At 38.0% G+C, this 8,011-nt stretch overlaps 1 protein-coding gene across 1 annotated transcript in view; it reads left to right on the forward strand.

The window, feature by feature from the left end:
• Positions 1-4,517, forward strand: part of ANKRD50 (ankyrin repeat domain 50) — a 41,963-nt gene extending 37,446 nt beyond the window's left edge. Inside the window, 1 exon segment of the mRNA XM_040555256.1 lies at positions 1,451-4,517. The gene's annotated coding sequence lies outside the window, so the exon portion shown is untranslated.
• The last annotated feature ends 3,494 nt before the right edge of the window (positions 4,518-8,011 follow it).

Here is an 8,011-nt window from a genome sequence, read left to right on the forward strand (position 1 = left end):
AATGTATGCAGCTCTCACTGCTTATTTGTATTTTTCTGAAAACATACATTTTGTTTGTGTAAACAGTGCATTTTTACAGACCAGACTGCTGCTCCTTAGAACCAGAATGTTCTTGGTAGCTGACTCAGTTCTCTTGAAGGCCACCAAAGACTGCAGGTTTCTAGGGCAATTGCAGTTGGTACAGAATCCACAAATGGGAGATTTTGAGCTGCCAAAAGCATGTTGACATTTTCTTTTTTCTCTGAAATGTCTGGGAAATAGAGTTCACGTTAATGGAATGCATCTCTCCAGGTGTACCTGGGGTCTCTTGTGAACTGCGGAGTGTTAGGATATTGTGCTGGACTCTTAAGATGTTTCTGTGGGATTCCTATTTTGGTTAAACCAAAATATTTGAAACAATACAGTGTTTCACAAAGCTACATAATAGAGCCTGCACATTTGTAACATGCAAATATTAGTATTATTTATCAAAGGGTCAGATGAGTTGTGAAGCAGACAAAAGTGAAGGGGTAGAACTACAGGAGCAGAGAGAGGGGTAAGCAGGTGTAAGAAGGGAAATGGACTCTAAATCTTAGTAAAAGTCAAAATGGCTGTAGATTCCTACAGCTCTACATCCTGTCCAAAACAGGATTTAAATATATTTGTATTTTTTTCCTACCTCCATACGGGTGCCTGATGTTCAGTGCTAGCTTTCATGTTACATTTTGTATATAATTCTCACCTAAAATGTATTGTTTCAACTTGACCTGTGTCCTTGAAGCTGACAAGTTTTGATGAATTTTTCATCTGTGTAGATTTTAAAACACATGGAAAGCATGGAAAAAAAAATAACGCTTCACATATAACTTTAAAACTCGTCTTCAGCTTTGTTTTATCAGGAACATATAGCACTTTTTTCAAAAGTCAGGGGTTTTCCGCTTTGAAGTACTTATTTTATGTATTAAGCATATGAGGTGATGGATAACTAAATTTTTTCCTTTCCTTTTCTCTAATGCTTTCACATAGCTTAACTTTAAATACAGAAGTTTAAAACAACTTGTGTGCATTATTAACTGCACACAAGTGCAGACTGTAATTTACCTCCTCTTTTGCCAAGTCTCGAGCACAAAAGCAGTAATTTCCCTGACCGGTGAGTGCATTAGTCACACGTGCAGAATCACACCAGAAATATTCTGCCAGAGCACCTGAGGACCAGCTTTCCTTCCTTGGCTGCCTCTTCTAAGCTATATTCAGAAGGCTTTCTTGCTGCAGGAACCTTGTAGCTGTTTTGGACAGTAGCAAGCACAGGAAATCCATCACGTGATTTGAGTTAGACAGGAAATGCTTTTTGTCATTGGTATGTTGTTGTGTGCTTTTAACTTGTATTAGAAATTACATAGCTGTCTCGCTGACAGCGCTGCATCTATGGTGGAATATTTCAAAACTTCACGGTTTTGTTTTGTGCTTTTAGGTTAGTTCCATGATGCCACGAACAGAAGTGCTTCTGCTCCGAATGATTTATCAGCTGGCTGGGATGAAAGCATTGATGAAAACACCGATGAATGCTTGTTTAGTCCGCCTGGAAATTCAAGAATGTGATTATACCACAGTACAGTTACCTTAATTACTGTAACGTGCCTACATTTTCAGGCTGCCTTCTCCGTATTACCCTCTGTGCTTCAAAAATTTATTTTATGTACTTTGTATTTAATACACAGAATGAGCACTTTTTTTTTTTTTAAATTGCAGAAAGATACACACGGTATTTCCCTGACAACAGCTGAGAATTGTAAGATTGAGGAATTTCTGATTTCCAGAATGCTTGGCAGAAATGCATGTGCCACAGTGAACTTTGTATGAAAAGGCAGTGCTTTTTGTATTTATTTTCCTGTGGCTAAAGAAAAAAAAAAAAAAGCAGACAGTGTGTCACATTTGCATTGGTGTAACGTATGGTCAGTCTTTCCTGTGTACTTCAAGAAGTCCTCTTGAGAAATGCAAATCTTGTAGCAGTATTTTATAAATACTGTACTTGTGTGTTCTGTCTATGTAATAGCTGTACTGTGGTAGCAAAGGGGTCAGACTGCAGCCATCTGCAGTATCTTTGGGATTTTTAAGAAACAAAATTCAGTGTCTGGTACCACAGCACCAAATTTGGATGGCAGCCTTTGACCGCTGGAAGAGATGGGTAAATTTGGTCTTGGACACCTGATCTTAAATAGCCTCAGTTATTGTTATGGTAATGAGGTAACTGAATATGGGTATTTCTTAGGTGCTAATGTTAAAGGTCTGATCCTGCTTTCATGTACATCTTTATACATTAGAAACAGCTCTTTATTTTTCCAAGGTAGAGGACTGTATTGAGAATGTGTCGGTTAAACCAACCATGGAAAATACAGAAGCTTTGTTAAGCTGAGAGAATATGCAGTGAGAGTATAATGGAGAAAGAAAAGGTTAATAATACCATTGTCTGTGGAGAACAAGGATTACTGAGTTAGCCCTGTCCTGAGACAATAACTCTTTAAAGCACAAACTTGTATGAATGTGGTTGCTGCTTCTGGTGGATTAGGTAGTGCCTGTGTGTGTATCTGTACCTGGAGTGTGGTTGGTCAGCAACCTAGATAGTCCATCTGTAGGTAACAGAAAAATGATTTCCCACTCTTACAGCAGAAAAAGATTACTTATATAAATGAGAGCAAAATCAAGCCCGTTGTTGTGCAAGTGAACAGTATGAATTTTTCCTTTGAATGTGCATATCTTATTTGCACAGCTCTGAGTGATAGAATAAAACAAGTGATTATTTTCTCCTAAAAACGCAAGCTATATTCTACTATTCACCATTACACAGCCTTGCTCTTTAGAAAATAAGCCTATTTTTATACGTGAGTATTTCTTCTAAAGGCTTGAGATTCGTCTTTTTCATACTCTAATTCTGATCATTCCACAAATAAGAAGATAGAAAGCTGAGGTTATTTTTCATAGAGGATTAATTAGATGTGTGGCTATCCTTAAACTTTGATAAATGGCCCCTGGATGTATATGTAGTGCATATTCTAAGGCACTAAAGGGCTCAGTGTCTTATTATCATAACATTTTCTTGTCATCAGAATATCTTTTGAAGTGTTGGGTTTTTGTTGTTGTTGGTTTTTTTATATCTTGCACCTCCATTCTTATTCACTTGTTACTAAATGTAAAAAGAATCTTTTATAGTCAGGCATTCAGTGCATAGTAAGATTAAATGTTAAAAGTTGACACACAGCAATATTGATTATTCTGAATGTTTCATGTATTGAATTCTTGTCCCTGTGGGACAATTATAAAATAGACGTGACAGAAGTCTTGCAAAACGGCCTTAAGAGTGGCTCGGTAAAGAAATAGTACCAAAATGTTCTCAGCAATCTTGTTCCAAACCTCAAGTACAGTCCATTTGCAATGCTGTGCAAGAATAAAACTTTTCTTAGTTAGATGTATGTTTTGTTCTGTAGAAAGGGATCCCTGAATGCTGACATTTTTCTACTGACCTTGACTGTCATTGGGATTATATTTATTTAATTTTATTGTGTTATTAATTGCACCTTGTGGACAGAGGACGTAAAAATATGGCCAGTTTCACAAGGGGCCACCATTTATAGATAGCCTGATGGTTTTTGTGTGAATAGTATTTACATTTGAAACAGCTGGTGGGGAAACCCTATATCCAAATCAGCAGAAAGTAGACCTGCTGAAAATATTTTCAGAAGGAAAATAACAATGCTTACGGATTTTGAACATCACTTAGGAACAGAGCACGAATCGCTTTAAAGCATCTACTTTCTCAGAAGGTCTGTGTAATTCCACATTGCTGTCGTGTGTGATTTTTAATCTCATCATTTGTGAGGTTTCTGTGTGCAAAGGCAAGTCGCTGTTCCCCCGTTGTCCTCTATGTCCTGCTCTGCTCCGTCACATCCGTACAATCAAGTGGAGGCGAATGGAGTTGCATAGCTGTGACTCAGCACGGCTGCTTCTGGCAATGTACCGGTTCTCCCGACCCAAAAAGCCTGAATAAAACACGAATCCTCTTTCTTTTCATCACATTTCACTGGTCCTCCCAAGGTCGCCTCCACAAGACACCTAAATCTCCTAACGGGAAAGCTAGAGAAAAGACTGTTTTGTGGACACTGGCATCAATACTGTATGCATGTGGAAAAACTCTTCAAAAGAGCAATGCATTAAGAGATGTAGAGGCACAATGATGCATCTTTGTCCTCTCTGTGATCAGTATTGAAAACATTACCATTTATTTAAAAATAAAAAGGTATTTTTCCCTCCTCAGTTACTCTGCTATGCAAACATCTGTATTGCTTAATATTCCCCATCTGAACTTCTCAGTTAACTTGGTTTGCAGATAAGACTGTTTTTTTCCTGGAGTGGGTTGTAAATAGCCTTTAATGTACATTGAATGAATTTCACATTGTAAAATTTTTATTTTATTCCTTGTATTATATTAAGCGAAAATCCCTGTGTATATGAAAGTGCATAATAAATATATTTGCTTTTCAGCATACATCTGTTTTAATTTTTCTACCTTGTTTCCCGGGACATCTCAGGAAAAGATTATTAAACGTGATTAACATTTGTATCGTATGTCATGGAACACAACATATGCATCAGGCAATCTGGGCGAGCAAAACTTGGACCTTAACGTTAATTCCTACACCCCTGCTTATCACTCAGATGACCTTTCTTTTTTCCACATTAAAAGTGAGTCAACCATGAGCATTTGCAGCAGGAAATTCAGTGCACGTTACTTGGGTTAATATGACAATTTATACTGGCTATAGCAAGATGGCATAAAAATTAAATATTTCAGTTGCTCTTAATTCTTTACTACTTTGCATGGTATTCGTTAATCCTCTCTTTGCTCGGTGTTTTTCTGTAGTATTTTTGATTTAAGCAAAAGCTTGCTTCCTGGCAGTGCCTACTCATTTTCTTTGAGCTTGTTACTAAAAAGTAGTAGAAATAGTAAGAGAAGGGAGAAGTTTTCCAGTCACTGCAATGATTTCATTTGCCCCAGTGATCTTGTCTTCAGGTTGTATACTGATGGTGATTTCTCTGCAGGGTTTTTTGAGTGTGGAGGGAGAGTTTGGCTGTGCCTTCTGCCAGTGATGCTTCAGCTTGCCCTCCATGTATGCTGCTTCACACTGATTGCAGCTGCTGGTGCTCAGGGGTAGGCTGGTTTGTAAGATTAGGAGAGTGACAAGCAGAACTGTTGGTACCTATTCACTTGTTTTGTGTGTAGTATTTCTGTGGTTTCCCACAGTAACTGTTGACACTCTTCTGTTAAGTTCTTTATGTCTGAAATAGCAAAGTATGAGATGCATTTGTTCAGTGGCATTTTTTCACAGAGACTTATTTTTACTGAATGAATATTTTTTATTATGTTCCAGAGAGATTTTCTTCAGATAATCTCTAATAATATCTAAATATAATTATTCAACACCTGTTTTAAATTCCAAATCCCTTTTAATTCTAATTTTATGGAATATAAACAATCAGGATGTATAGTTCTTCAAATCTTCTGTGAGATCTTTGTAACAGTTTGGCTTGTGCATTACATGTATTTTCCAAATGAAAGCTGGGACTAGTTGGCACAGTGAACAAGTGCAAAGCTTTGCAGTCGGGGGCCCTTTGAGAGACAGCAATGAGAATTTGGCATTGATCTAAATCCTAGCCATTGTATGCTACAAAGAGTTACAGTAATAGCGCATGGGACTGAGAAATCTACTTGGCAAATCATTTCGTTAAACAAGTCTCCAAAGTTATATGTAGTTAATGTAAACAAGTTGACCTTTATGATGAAAATTTAATTTACTGGTGTCCCAGGAAGACCTACCATTCTCACTTTAATACTTACAAAATATTACGTTTGTATTAGACCAGTCAAGTCACAGAACTACAATTACAGGTGAATTTTAAGCTAGAGAAAAACAACTTCTAACAGATTCCTGGATATAATCTTGTCTCTCCGGGATTTTAGTTTGTGATCTGTAACCCTTTCTGACGGATTAAGAACACAGTAAAGGATTTTGTGTTTTGGTTTGGAACCTTTATTTCTTCTCTGTGCCTCACCAGGTCATTTTTAGCTTCCCAGTCTGATCTGTATCTGCCTTTTGGGGCTTGTCCAGCGCTTGCATAGGGGACTGCCAAAGCTACAGAGCTTTCAGCCATTTCACATGTGTACCCTTGAAAAGTTGGGAGGTGGCAAGGATGAGGATGATGCAGGAAATGGCTATGCCAGATAGAAATAATCAGATCTTTTTCTAAAGGAAAAGTAATTGCTACTTTTTAAAATCTGGAAGTTTTCATCAAGTTATCTCTGGTTTAACAGTTTCTTTCAGTTGCAATGCAGTTGCAGGTTTTATGTCCAAATCCCTAAAATCACACTGGCAGACGGGTGCTGGATCTGTAGCCAGAGGCAAGGTAAAGGTAGATGTGCATCTCCAGTAAGAGTCACTACAGCTTTGCTAAAGGACCATTCAGAAAACCTTCTGCTCTTTCAGGGAGGGAGTGGAAATGGCTTTGTCATGGAGAATTTTTTGAAGAAAATGGTTATATCAAGAAGCAGCATCCAACTTGGTTGACTAGCCTGTTCATGGAGACTAAAATCTTCAGCTTCCAGGTCTACAGCCATGTTCAGAATTGGTCTTATGGCACAACAGTCTGCTGCAGGGGTTCTTCAGCTTTCCTTGCTGTAGGCCTATGCTAACTAGGCGAGGAAACCCTTGCTTCAGTCTGTTTATCATCCCTGCATTTTTTTAAATGATGATAGTTCAGGGTTAAGGTGGCTCACATAGTGTGGGCAAGCTGCTCCCCCATCAACAGCAGTTTTCAAACTGGTCTGCAAAACCCTCATGATTCATGAATTAATTTTAGTGCTCCATAAAATGGTAACCAAAAGGAAAAAAAGAAGGCCTCAACTTATAAAGGGGCCCACCTTAGGCATTTGCAAATCAAAAAGTCGGAAAACCACAACTCTGCAGTTTCAGCTAAATAAGGTAATGCATTTAAGGAAATTTTGGGGTTTTAGAAATTTTTGATTCACAAGTTGCTTTGGGAACAAAGTGACATTTGCTCTCCTGGGCACCTATTGCAGCTTCTCCAGTCAAAGCCTGGCAGTTGAATTATGATTAGATTTAAGATCATGATTGAATTTAAAGATAAAGTTGTATTTCTAATTAAGATTTGTTATTTGTAGACCTAGGGCAGATTGTAGACTCCTTCTGCTGAGGAATAGCACCTGTATATCAGCCAATGTATACTTCCACATGCAAAGCTAGGAAACGAGAAGAAAGTATGTATCACAGAGAAGTGGTGTAAAATTAGCTGGTGAGGGTTGTAACACAGGGGCCATATTGTTAAAAGCTCTCCATTTTTTAATTGCCAGAAGGCTGATGGTAATGTATACTGCCAGACTGATACAGAGAAGGCAGACTATTTTATCTGGAACTGCCAAAGTGGGCAGGAGGTTTTTGGAAAGTCCTTTGGAAGGTGCTTGGTGCATTTATTTAAGAAAAAAACAAACTACCTCAGTTCCCAATGACATTACAGGTTTCTTGATGAAGCTGACCCTCTGAAAATAGCAAGATTCCAGAGGGGATAGTTTTGGGGACAAAAGAGAATAAGCTGTTGGTTTTGTTTGCTTGTTTTCCTATCTGTTTTGATGTGTGTTGTTTTTAGCCTGCATCTCCTAGGGGGGAAGAGATTTGAAAAATAAATATTTTTCAGGTAAGCAATAAAGGTTTTTTTCTTTCCATTATTGAGTCAAGGCCGTAAGCACAGCTGTTGTGTGCTTGCTACGTCCTGGCAACCTCATAGGAAGACTATTTAAAATTCAAAGCTTTTTTCATAGATGATAAAGACAGAGTGGACCTTTATTATGGTTCATTTTGTCTTCTTTCATTACACTGGCCATTCAATTTGCTGCTTTATTTTCCCCAAGTAGAGAACAGTCCAGTCTTATTCAGCAGTATATCTGGACAAAATGCTATGCTACAGC

The sequence above is a fragment of the Cygnus olor genome, chromosome 4 (genome assembly GCF_009769625.2).
Source record: "Cygnus olor isolate bCygOlo1 chromosome 4, bCygOlo1.pri.v2, whole genome shotgun sequence".
Taxonomy (NCBI): domain Eukaryota; kingdom Metazoa; phylum Chordata; class Aves; order Anseriformes; family Anatidae; genus Cygnus; species Cygnus olor.